Genomic DNA, 12,660 nt, shown 5'->3' on the forward strand with positions numbered 1-12,660 from the left:
AAAGTACAGTCACTAATCTTATTGCTATTCCATTCTTCTTTTTGTTACACAATCTGAGTCAGTAGAACTAGTGTGGCCACTTGAACATTTCAAGTCTGACATCAATGAAAATTCACAATACAATTTTAAACTACTGCATTTAGTGTTTATGGAAGTTTTGTGACTACAGGAGGAACACATCAAATCCTTAACTCTTTGCCTAGTTTTTCTTTGAAAAGTGTGAACCAGAATAAAATATATGAGTACAGACTAAACAAAAGCAGGGTGCTTTGTAATAATTCTAGGAGTAAATGTGTTTATGATGATTTTAATAGAATTGATAGTTTTTCCTTTAGGAAATTACTAGGGATTACAATGGAACTCAAAAGGAAAAGGATTCAACATACATATGTTCATGTAGTTGTACCAGAAACACAGAAAGTGCTGACAGTATGGTTAAAATACATATATATCAGATAAGTACAATGTTGCTTTTTTTGAGAGAGGGAGGAGATTGAGATGTTTGGTTGAATTTGGACCCAGAGAAAATCTTATATAAGAGTTAAATGCACCTATGCTTTGTAAATAATATATATTTATAGGTAATAATTAAATATTATATGTATATATATTCATACTTACACATAGGGGGTTGTTTGATGCTTATAAGTTTTTGACATGCTACTACTTAACTTATGAAAAAATGAGAATTATGGTAATTATGAAGAGAATAATGGAGAAAAACCAAAAATATAGTCTTTTTCCTTCCGGAATAATGGAGAAAAAACCCAAAATATAGCTGGTAACTTTTCTAGGATATCAGGTATTGTAGAACTGTTGTCTCTTTCCAGGAGAAGTAAGGATGGAGGGAGTTCAAAGTTTATTGTTGAAATCTACAGGTGAAAATTCCTCTACAAGTAAAACTAATCCTAGTATATATAATTAGTCTAGTCCTTGGTCATTACCAGGTCATTTAGGTCAGTCTAGGAAAGATAATTGCTAGTGATAAGGAAGATAAGTTTATGATCAATAATCTATGGATGAAAGACTTCTACATATTTTAAATCATTGAAGTAAGTAAATTACAATGATGCCCCTTTAAGGAAATGGAAGAGAATCCAAGTCTACTCCCATTTGGCACACAAATGAGCCATTCCATAATAATATTATCTTGACTGTGAAAGGAACAGAATCTTTGTTTACATGTAAGCTGGAAAACTTTTAAATAAAAATCCTGAGAATGGAGAATATAGTACACTCTCTGAGGCCAAATTATGACCTCAGTTATAATCAAAGACAGTACAAAGAGCTCCAAAAAGAGATAAGAAAGGGACAAAGAGAAGAGACAGGAAAACAAAGTCGCCAGAAAAATGTTTGGCAGAAGCCCAGCGTAAGCGTGACATCTTCCCCTGAGGCCTTCTGCTTGTCTGCAGCCCTCATCCACCACCAGCTTCCCTTGCCTGAAAAAAATGCCAGTGACCCCCTTCCAATGCCTCATCAGTACCAAACGTATCAAAATAAATAGGCCCAAACAAGCCCATATTGCGTGGTTCTCCAAAGAAGTTTCTTCTCATAAGAACAAAATTTCTCATTTACAAGATTCACAAAACAGGGAACTATATTGTAATGAAGCCTGTACTACTCAATGAAAACATTTTCTTTTTTTTTAATGAAAATATCTTCTTAAACACATTAAAACCTATAAACATTTAAAAAAAATTAATGTTTATTTCTGAGACACAGAGAGACACACACACACACACACACACACACACACACACACACACACACAGAGCTCGTGAGCGGGGGAGGGGCAGAGAGGGAGGGAGACACAGAATCCAAAGCAGGCTCCAGGCTCTGAGCTGTCAGCACAGAGCCTGACACGGGGCTTGAACTCACAAGCTGCGAGATCATGACTTGAAGCTGAAGTTGGACACTCAACCAACTGAGCCACCTAGGCCCCCTATAATTCTCTACTTCTTGACATGTGTGTTTGTTTAAATAAAAGATAAGCATATATTTCCTTATGATAAATGGAGGAAAAATACACCAACTGCTTGGTATGTGTAGAAAGGGACAAGGATTCAAGGCATTTCCTATTGCAATCTGCTGCTGCCACTAACATACTTTGTCACCTTAGGACAGTATCTTAAACTTCCTGTGCCTCAGTTTCTAGAACTATGAATTGATTGAGCAGGAAATTTATAAGGTTGTTTGTTAGTTTGATGATCTGTGATCTATCCACACCAGTCAATTCCAAACGGCATGCTGGAAATACCATTTTGAGAGTCACTTAGAGGATTTGGTACAGATGGAAGGAGGCATATATGTTTTTCATACACTTTTAAAAAAGAAATATAAGGTCTTACTCTCCCCGAGTCAACTAACCACATTCCAAGGCCCTTGATCTCATATTGACCAAAAACATCTGATGTGATCCTTATCACTTGATTTAAACACTTTTGAGACTTAGAATTTTATACATTTTAGTACCAGCTGGCACAACATAGATCATTTCCTCTGACTCTCAGATTTTTGAGATGGGATAACTGAGGTCATAGTACCACTCAGTAGCAAGAATAGTACCAGAGCCCAGGTCCCACAGTTTGTGCCTAGTGATCTTTCCATTGCCAGAATCTACCTTTAGAAGTCTGATTTGGACACATGGCTCATTGTTAGGCTTTGAGAATTCCAGTGAGGATCATCAGCAGGCTTTTGTTTCAGTAGCTCACATGTTCAAATGCCAGTAAGAGGTTAGTAAAATAAATGGATGTCAGATCATCACCTACCAAAAAATCACACTCTTGATAATACTGAAACCACAGTCATGGGGACACCAGATTTCCTTAAAATATCTGTATATAAAGAAAGCAAAATCACAGTAGATATGAACTCAGCCTCCAGTATAGCCCACAGTGATCCCTGCTTCTTGGGATTCATGCCCTTGTGTGGTTCCCTGCCACACTGTATTATAGTTGGTCCATGTGACCAACAGAATATAGCAGAAGTGATGATATATCGTACCTTCTACTCCTAAGAAATTAAGTAGCTTCAAGAATTTTAGGCTCTATTTTTTTCTTGAGGCTTTATTTTCATCTGATCAGATGGGTTCTAGAATCATTTTAGGAGTTACATTCTGTAATAACAGTTACATGTTGATCATTTCTTTATGTGAAGCTTTATTTAATCCAAACAGTTAGATGTGCACAAAATGTCTCATTTCTTCATTTAAAAAAATCAAGTTAATTTGGTCCCCAATTTCTATGTTACTAGACAGATGAGAAATCTAAGCTCAGTTATTATTGAAGCCTCTTCCTCTCCATCTTTCAGCATCTGGCCATGGTCTTAGTCATTGCCAAAGCAACGAAGAGGGCCTCTGGCCTTCTGTTCCTACCCTGGCCCTTTATGTGCTTATTGTCTGATAGTGCAGCATGTTTTCTTCAGGCCCAAGCTGGGCCATGTGCTTGCAGTGGTGGGAGGAAAACCACAGAGAGAACAAACACTATACAATGCCTCAACAAATCATCCTATGGCAGGCAGTTACAGAACAAGTTAAATGATGGGAAAAACAGAAAAGAAGTAAGCAACATGGTGCCAGCCTTCAGGTTTCTTAAACACTCAATGGCAAACAGGAAGTGCAAAAACAATAAACCAAGAAACACAAATGGAGCATTTTAAGACGTACCATTTAAACTGCAAGGGCTGAAGGAATCCACAGGAGGAAATGACCACTGTAGAGTGGGCTTAATAATAATAAACACATGTATATATAATCCCTCACATTTGTATGGAATTTTATATGTTATGAAGGACTTTCCCCACATTTATAATTTCATTTGAGATATTCTTTAAAATGAGGTTGGCAGGTTAGATTTTAGCAGCTTCATTTTACGGATAAGGAAACTGTGACTCAGCTGGCTTTAGTGGCTTGTTCAGTGTCACAGAGCTGGTAGGAGAGGAATAGAAAATTGAGCCCAGATGTCTTTCTACCTAGTCCTTTCTTTGGTCCTTCCTCCACCATTCACCATGGTGAATTGGTTCCCTGGAGTTAAGTTCTAAAGCAGGTTGGAAATCTCTATGTGGAAAAGAAAAGATACATCCAACAGTGGCAAGGAGTCCCAATGCCCATGGGAGAGCATGAAAATATATGAGAAGGAAATGGTCAAGTAGGTGGAAGGTTCTGGATATAAAATAGAAAAGACAGGGTATGAAACACTGAAAGAATGCCAAGTGGTGACTAAGGGAACCATTGATAGTAGACAGCAAACTTCCCCCTCCTGCCCCCTTGACTAAGAAGTTTACCTCTTACATCTCTTCAAACATGAACAAACATAAAGAAAACAACAGCGTCTTCATGTGGTCCATCATCCAATGCAGGCATATACAATCCCTCTTGGACCCTTTCTAAATCTTAGTCACAGTGAGTGACATCATTCTCATTTCTTGTTTTCTGGGTCCTATATCTAAAGCTTATATTTGGTCTGGACCACACAGACAGAGGAGAATGAAGTCGTTAAGAAGGACATCATATCTACTCGCCGCTACACCTCTACAATTCTTAGCGGTATTCCATATTGCCACCCACAAGGACCCCACCTAAACCAGTGCAAGAGCTTCCAGGGAGGTGCTACTCGAGCCAGCTTCCTCCATAGAGCACAAAGACAGGGATGGAGCTCAGGAGATGGTGTAATGTATCTCTTAGTAGGACAAGACAGAAGGGCTCAATGGGATGGAGAGCCAATTGACGATAAGATGCCAGATGGGTATGGTGGACTGTTATGGTGTTGTGATGCTCTGTTAATCTTTTCATAAATATTGTGTGTGGCCTGAAGCTTTGGTGTTGAGAATCTACAGTGATTTCTGTAGTTACAAATAAGAGAGTTATTAGCAAATGAAAAAAAAAAAAAAAACACCTCTACCAACATGAAATCTCTTTCCATACCCCTCGCTCTCAACATTGTTATCTATTTTAATAAGCAACAGTATTCTGGCAAATGAAAATTCTCAGAATCCTCAATCACACCCTTATCCCAAAGCCTAGACTTAGTTGGAAAGCTTTATGGCTCTGACTCAGTAGAGCTGGTTATCCTCTTTAATTGGATTGATGGCGACAATTGTAATTACCTTAGATGAGATTGCCTGTAATGTAATTATGCTTCCTTCATCAGCCTGCGCTGGACTTGTGGAATACAACAGAAGATGCCTCCAATTACTGAGAGGTTAAGCAGAGCATCATATTGCCTCACAAATCATGTTTGTTACTGTATAGGATTTTAAAAATTATGTAGGGAGCTGAAGGAATTGTCCTGTAAAGCAGCTTTTCTGATCCAAAGATGTTCCTGTATATGCTATAAAGTATAGAGTGAGATGGCTACATTCCAGAGCTGTTTTTTTTTATTTGAATAAAAAAACTATTTTTAAGGACTTGACAGAGAGGGCCAATAGTAAACTGTATTTTCGCACTGTTTTGTTACTATTTACTGTTTATAAATAGTGATGGCATCTTAAAAGAGATTTTTGTAAAAAAAATACAATACACAGTAAAGTTTAACTTTATTTTTTTTTATGATTGGAAAATTTACAGTTTCTAAAAGTAACACAATAAATAACAGGAGGTAATTTTAAAATCCTAGTCTTTATGATAGATGGAGCTATAATTAATACCTAAGGAGCCAGCTGCCTTACTCCAATAATGCCTCTCTCTATTTTCCAATTAACACATGGAGAACTTTAAAAATTTTCAATTGGAAGCCCAGCCTCTAAACAGGACAAGTCTGCCAAATGTACTGCAAACACATGTAGTTTAGGAGAAATGGCACATACTGGAAATCCACCCCAATCTTATTAACTTTTGCATTGCTCTCATTAAAAATAGAGCTGCTTACGGGTTCTTCCTTCTGAAGCATATGAAACATAGAACTTGGAAATGTGCCCTTTTGAAAAACTTATTCCTGTATTCACAAACCAGATGGTGCACATCAAATGCATCCTGACTTCCTAATGAAAAAAAAAAAAAAAAAAAGGATTCCTATTGTGTTCTTTAATAAGATTAACGCATCCTCAATTGCAACTTTTGACAGATACTCCTGGAAAGTTAAACAACTTGCCAAACACTGTCCTGCTGGCCCTGGACAGGAAGGCCTCAGCTGAGCTGAGGAGCTGTGGGCCATGCTGAGGGGCACCCTGCTTTTAATCCTTCCAAAGGAGGCTCGAGTAGAGGTGGAAGCCTTGCCACAGCGGCTGCTCACAAAGAAACCTTCTGTCTCTGAACATCAGAGACGAAGAGTCTGCTGTCTCATAAAAGGGCTAATCAAGCAAGAAAAAGACAGTCTCTCTCCCTCTGTCTCTCTCCCTCTCCCTCTCCCTTTCTCTCTCCTCTCTGTCTCCCTCCCGCCCTCCGGTCCACTGCGTAGTCTAGCCATCAAGGTGCTAGGGTGCTCTCATCACTAACACCACCAATAAAAACCTAATTTTAGGCACATTTGTATGTGACACTCATGATTTTGAAACACCAGTAAAAATGTATCCAAAGCCAATCAAATGAAATTGGATTTTTCCAACAATTAGAGAAGAGTATAATGTTGCTTACCTTGGAGAAGGTTGGCTTGTGTGGTCAAAAATCTGAAAAAAGAAAAGAAAGATGGATTAATTTTCTATTATTCTGATTTTTGCCACCATGATACCGTATTAAATACAGCTGTGGTATGTCTATTAATTTAGCAAAATCACGTGTCATTTTCTCTTGCCTGAAGTAATAGAATGGTGTAAGGCAAGCTGGATTCCGACCTGAATCCAATTGCTCTATTTAGTTCCTCTATTAGGTTAGGAATATGTTCGGCCAAGGAAAAGCATCCTCTTGAATAAAAAACTGTGGCAGAGCAGACACTGTAGCTGTCAAACATTATTATTTTCTTTAACTTTCAACAACTTGAAGATCTCTGGTCCACTCTTATTTTATCTCCCTACACAGATGAGAAAATTTTTTCTTCATGCTGAAACACCCTGTGTCATGAAATGCAACATCGTATCTCATTTTTCTTCATGAACTGCTCTAATTTAACAGTTGGGCTGGAAGAGCACACATTAGGATCAGTCATATAACACCCCACACTTGGAAATAACAAGTTGGAAGCTTCACATCCTACAAAATAAATCAGTTACTCTATCAATTCTATAAGCCTAAGTGTCTGAAAATTGAAGGAAGGTATCTTGAACAGCATCGTGCAAAAGCTGTTGCTGAGTTAGGTGTTCAGTTAAGCTGAACATCATGTCATGTTCCTAGTTTCCTGGGCCGAAAGCATTTATTTTACATTTTAAATATGCATACCTTCTAACTTGGACTAGAAACACTTAATTTAAAATAACACTACCACCACCAAGTGATGCTATATAGGGTTGATCAATACTTCAAGATTTGAAGAAATTTCCCCAAATGTCACACAATTCCCCGGGACCAGGAGCTTTTCCTTCCTTTAAGGTATGACTCTTTTTCCTCTTGATGTTTTGCCATTAAAAAAAAAAGAAAAAGAAAAAGAAAACTATTTAACAAACCACTACCAAATCAATCTAAAGGTTAGCATTCTTTTTATTTCAGTGCTCCTTCTTAATGGGCAAAAATTGATTGATTAGCTCACCTAGAACATTCTTAGCCTTAGGGCAGAAAGAGTGCTTTGTACAAAACAGTGGACTGGATTTTAAAAAGAAAAAGAAAATCAACATTCAAGAATACAGGAAAGTTCAAAAAGGGAAGGAAATAGAAAAAGCAAGTTCTGAAAGTGTATTAAAATTCTTATATAAATATATATATATATATATATTCTCATATATATATATGGCATGTATGTGTATATACACACACACACAGACAACGGAATATTAACCATAAAAAGAAATGAGATCTTGCTATTTGTTTTGGTTTTTTATTAATATTAAATTTATTGTCAAATTGGTTTCCATGCAACACCCAGTGCTCATCCCAACAGGTGCCCTCCTCAATGCCCATCAGATCTTGCTATTTGTGACAACATGGATGGACCTAGAGGATATTACACTAAATGAAATAATTCAGATGTAGGAATATCAAATGATTTCACTTATACGCAGAATCTAAAATATAAAACAAACAAACACACACAAAAAACAAACAGACTTAAATACAGAGAACAAATTGGTGGTTGACAGAGGAGAAGGGGGTGGGTGACAGATGAAACAGATAAGGGGGATTAAAAGGTACAGACTTCTAGCTATAAACTAAATAAGTTATAGAGTTGAAAAATAGAGCATAGGGAATATAGCCAATAATATTGTAATAACATTGTATGGTAATAGTGACTACATTTATTATGGTGAACACTGAGTAATGTGTAGAATTATTGAATCAATGTTATATACCTGAAAGTAATATAACATTGTATGTCAATTATGCTTTAATAAAAAATGACTGACATTAACTAAGATATTATATCTGAAATATTTATTTAAAGTACAAAAACAAAAAATGATATATGGTGTTAGGGTCAAAATAGTGGTTATTTGGGTGATGGGAGGGGATGGCTAGAAGGTAGCACAGGTGTGGGAATTTCTAAGTTGTTGGCTATAGGAGTGTCTTCAGTTTGCGAAAATTCATTAAGCTGAATATTTATAATATGGTTTTATGTGTGAATATTATATTTGAGTAAAACAATTCTCTAATATGAAAAAAATGATATTCCATCTTAAAATACACATGCAATGAATTTTAAGTTTGAAAAAAATAGTATTTAGTATATAAGTACAACTTGTACATTATTTGCAGATGTTTTTCCTTCTCCTTTATGATTTCCAGATATCTGACCTGCCCTAAACATTATTATGCTTTGGTAATCTATAAATCACTGAAAAAGGAGAAAGTTTATGGAATATAGACACTAATTAATGTGGTCCTTATTCATTGTTTAATTCCAGGTAAAGTCATTGAGTCCTTGAAGTTTACAGTTGGAAGGACTTCAGAAAAAAAATTAGCCCAATCATTTCATTTTTTCAGGTGAAGCAGCTTTTATGCAGGAAGATTAACTAACTTCAGGATTATTTTACAAAAGGGGTGATGTGAAAGATTAATGGAAAATTTTAACTGTGATCTTAAATAATTCCCAGGTGTCTGCTTAATTTTTACCCCTTCTCAGTTCAGATAGAAATATCCACAAAAAGACCTATGTAAGTAAATACAATTAATCATAATCAATCATGTACTGTCTTGCATTTGCTTCGAACCAAAATAGTGAAATGGACACATGGCATCCTACTGGTTCTAATTTTCCATCAATTCATGAAACACTTCATGCTTTCCTTGTGACAGCACAAACCCTTCAGCTTCCTAGCATAATTAATGTTATGAAAGGCACTCATGTGCCTATAGACGTGCCATGAAGTTCCTGATACACATAGTTTACATAAATGATAATAAACGTATTATTAACACTTTCTATCAGCCTCAGGACGTCACTTCCTTTATCAATAAATGTTAGATTCAGACTAGATGATATATAGGAATCTAACAGAATGATATAATTAAGCTAAAACAAAAGGACTAGTATAAAGATGCCAACTTTAAATTTAAAACATATATAAAAATGTTGAAAACTGATTATCTCTCCTACAGCCATCATTTCACTGAAAAGGAAAACTTTAACATTAAAAGCATAGGAAGCACCTAATTTCAAAATAAAGACCACTTTTAACTTGAAAGAAAAACTTAGTAAAATATTGTATTATCCTTAAGTTTCCCATAGTGCTATAGATTCATAATAACTTGGTCACAAACCAGTGGTGGTCTATGAACTACCTTTTGGGAGCCACTGCTCTGAAATTCTTCTACAAAGAACTTAAGGATAGCATTCCCCTGGGTTTATTTGATACAATGCTCATCCCCTGAGATGCTTCTAAATAAAGGATTTCCTGGTTTTAGAACAAAAGGGTGTGGTGGCGGTTATGGGTGCCTCACAGTATAACCCCCTTCCATAAATTCTTAGTGAAAAATATTACAGATTTAGAGTTCTCTTGAAATAAGGCAAAATGTTAACTTAATTTCATCTATCATTTAAAAAATTATTTACCCCAGGAAACACAGTACCTGTGTTTCATTCTGTAAAACTAGTGTTCTGCAGACAAGCATTCTATGATTTTCCCTCAATCAGCTCCACATCCTGACATGCCAGTTATAGCTAACAGGCCCACCATTCTGCCATTCCCTAATGGTAATGTCGGAGGAATCTTTGACCTACACTCAAGAAATACTGGTGAAGTGAACTGGGGGTGAGCCAACACTGCAGGTGGCACCACAAGGCCAGTCCAGAATCAAGTCCTGGAGGAAGGTAGGTCTTCATAAGTGGGATGGTGCTCTCCCACCCCTATCAGGGCAAGCCATGTCTTCCAGGTCTTCTTTCTTCCCGATAATTTTGGGAAGTTCAGCTGCGTGTAAGGAGACCAAAATAACATTGGCTTAAACAACAGAACTTCTGTTTTTCTCTGGTATATACAATTACATTGTTCTGTGCAGTGGTTCTCAAAATGCGGCCCCAGGGAAGGACACCAGCATCACCTGGGAACTTGTTAGAAATGCCATGTTTTTCCTTTATAAAAAAAGTTTATGTATTTATTTTGAGAGCAGGGGAGGGGCAGAGAGGGAAGGAGAGAGAATCCTAAGCAGGCTCTGTGCTGTCAGTGCAGAACCCAACATGGGGCTCAAACTCATGAACTGTGAGATCATGACCAGAGCCAAAATTGGAAGTTGGACGCTCAACCGACTGAGCCACCCAGGCGCCCTGAAATGCAAATTTTTGAGATGCTTGCCTTAACTACTTAGAGGCTTGTCAAGCCCTCTGGGTGATTCTGATACAAAACTTCTAGAACCACTGGTTCAGAAATAGGCCTGATAGAATGAGGACTCTGTACCAAGGGGTCTTCCAGGAACCCAGGCTCCTTCTCTCTCAATGCTTCATCACTGTACCCTAAGATGATTCCATTGTACACATTAACCCAAATGACTTGTTACCATGATGCCTGTGCTTTCTTCCTCAGGAAGCATTTTTCCAAAGCAGGCTCCTCCTCTGAGTTCTCCAGTCATGGGTCTGTTTCAGGCCCCATCAGCTGTACCCAGACTGCTGCAGTAGCCTCCTAATTACCTCTGTCCCACCTACTGATTCTCTTCAACCTAGTCTACCCCCACCTAACTAGAAGAATTACTAATTTTTTTTATGTGACCTTTGTCTCTCACTAGACCATCATCTGATTCCCCAGTGGCAAAGCTTAAACTCTGCAATCCCTCATCTGGACACTTTCTGGATTTCAGTTATGGTAAACACCATTTCCAGAACAGACCACATTGTTTTGTCCTCCACACCTTTGTGCACACTATTCCCCTTGCTTAGAATGCCTGTGTTAGAACTCCTACATACACACACACACACACACACACACACACACACCCTCAGACACACTTTTTCCAACCTTATTTTTCATTTGAAAAACACCCAGGCATTCCTCAAAATCTAACCTACACACCACTCTTGTTGGGTCTCTTGCAACTTCCCCAAGCTTGGCTCCTTGCTTCCCTGTGCTCTCATTGTAGGTATTCCTATTCTAGAATACTTATCAAATTGTATTATAATTTTCTGTGTACACATCTGCCTCCCACATTAGATGGGAAGCTTCTTGGAAGCAGGCACTGTTACCTATTCAATAAACATTAAATGTCCACTTTGTGTTGGGAAGTTCATATCCTAAAGTGTAGAGCTTAGGACAGTGTCAGGGTCCAATGGGTTCCAAATAACGGCAGATTCAAAGCACAAATGAATGAATGTTTTCTGTAAATTCTCTCACTGATTTAATGATTGTAATTAACACCTATTTACAGTATACCTGTGGATGTCCCTGAGAAACATGTAAGTATCTCACTTTTTAGTAACATGTTGGGTTTGGTAACTTCAGAAATGGGGAAGTATTTTCAAAGTACTGGCCTTTAAAAAGCAAAAGATGGAGAAGGAGGGGAATGAGAATCCCCCCTGGGATCAGGGCAAAAGAAGTGAAATTTCTACACTCAAGGCAAGGAATATGTTTGTACCTGGGAAAATTGGGCAAAATGAGTCCTATAACGATTTCAGCTTTACAGAGAAACAAATATTATCCTTCCAAGTTTGTACGACTTAACGGCACCTGTCCCTCTTGCTGAGCAGGAGATGGTGAGTTATGTTGTCTATGCACTGATGAATTTAAATTTCCTCAGGCATAATTGACTGTGATGTCACTTCACCTTGAAATCATTTCTTTCAATTTTTTGAAAGAAAGGAGAATGTCCTAATATTTGAAGCTTTTCTTCTGATTATTTAAAAAATGAAAGTCTTTTCAGGCAATTGTCCAAATCCAAGAGCTTAAATTAAAATGCTCATTTTCCAAATTTCTCATGTAACTCCTATTTGGATTGAGAATATAGATCTTCTCTTGAATAACCATGGGACAAAGAGGAATGAATACTTCTGAAATTCCAGACTGAGTTAGAATCAAGGACACTTATCAGAGATGAGAAGTAGTCCTGTGGGTCTCAGGAAGAGGCATATAGGCAAGTCAATCTTTTCATGATCTGTCCTGTGCCAAGACCTAGCTTCTTGTTTATTCCATCACTGAATGCTTTCTGGAAGGTTATGTTCA

At 37.4% G+C, this 12,660-nt stretch overlaps 1 protein-coding gene across 1 annotated transcript in view; it reads right to left on the reverse strand.

Moving 5' to 3' along the window:
- SEMA6D (semaphorin 6D) overlaps window positions 1-12,660 on the reverse strand; it is a 571,597-nt gene that overhangs the window by 167,570 nt on the left and 391,367 nt on the right. The window contains exon 4 of the mRNA XM_078448584.2: window positions 6,569-6,600. The gene's annotated coding sequence lies outside the window, so the exon portion shown is untranslated. The remainder of the gene's footprint in view (window positions 1-6,568; window positions 6,601-12,660) is intronic.

Source organism: Panthera onca, chromosome B3 (assembly GCF_046562875.1).
Source record: "Panthera onca isolate mPanOnc1 chromosome B3, mPanOnc1 haplotype 2, whole genome shotgun sequence".
Taxonomy (NCBI): domain Eukaryota; kingdom Metazoa; phylum Chordata; class Mammalia; order Carnivora; family Felidae; genus Panthera; species Panthera onca.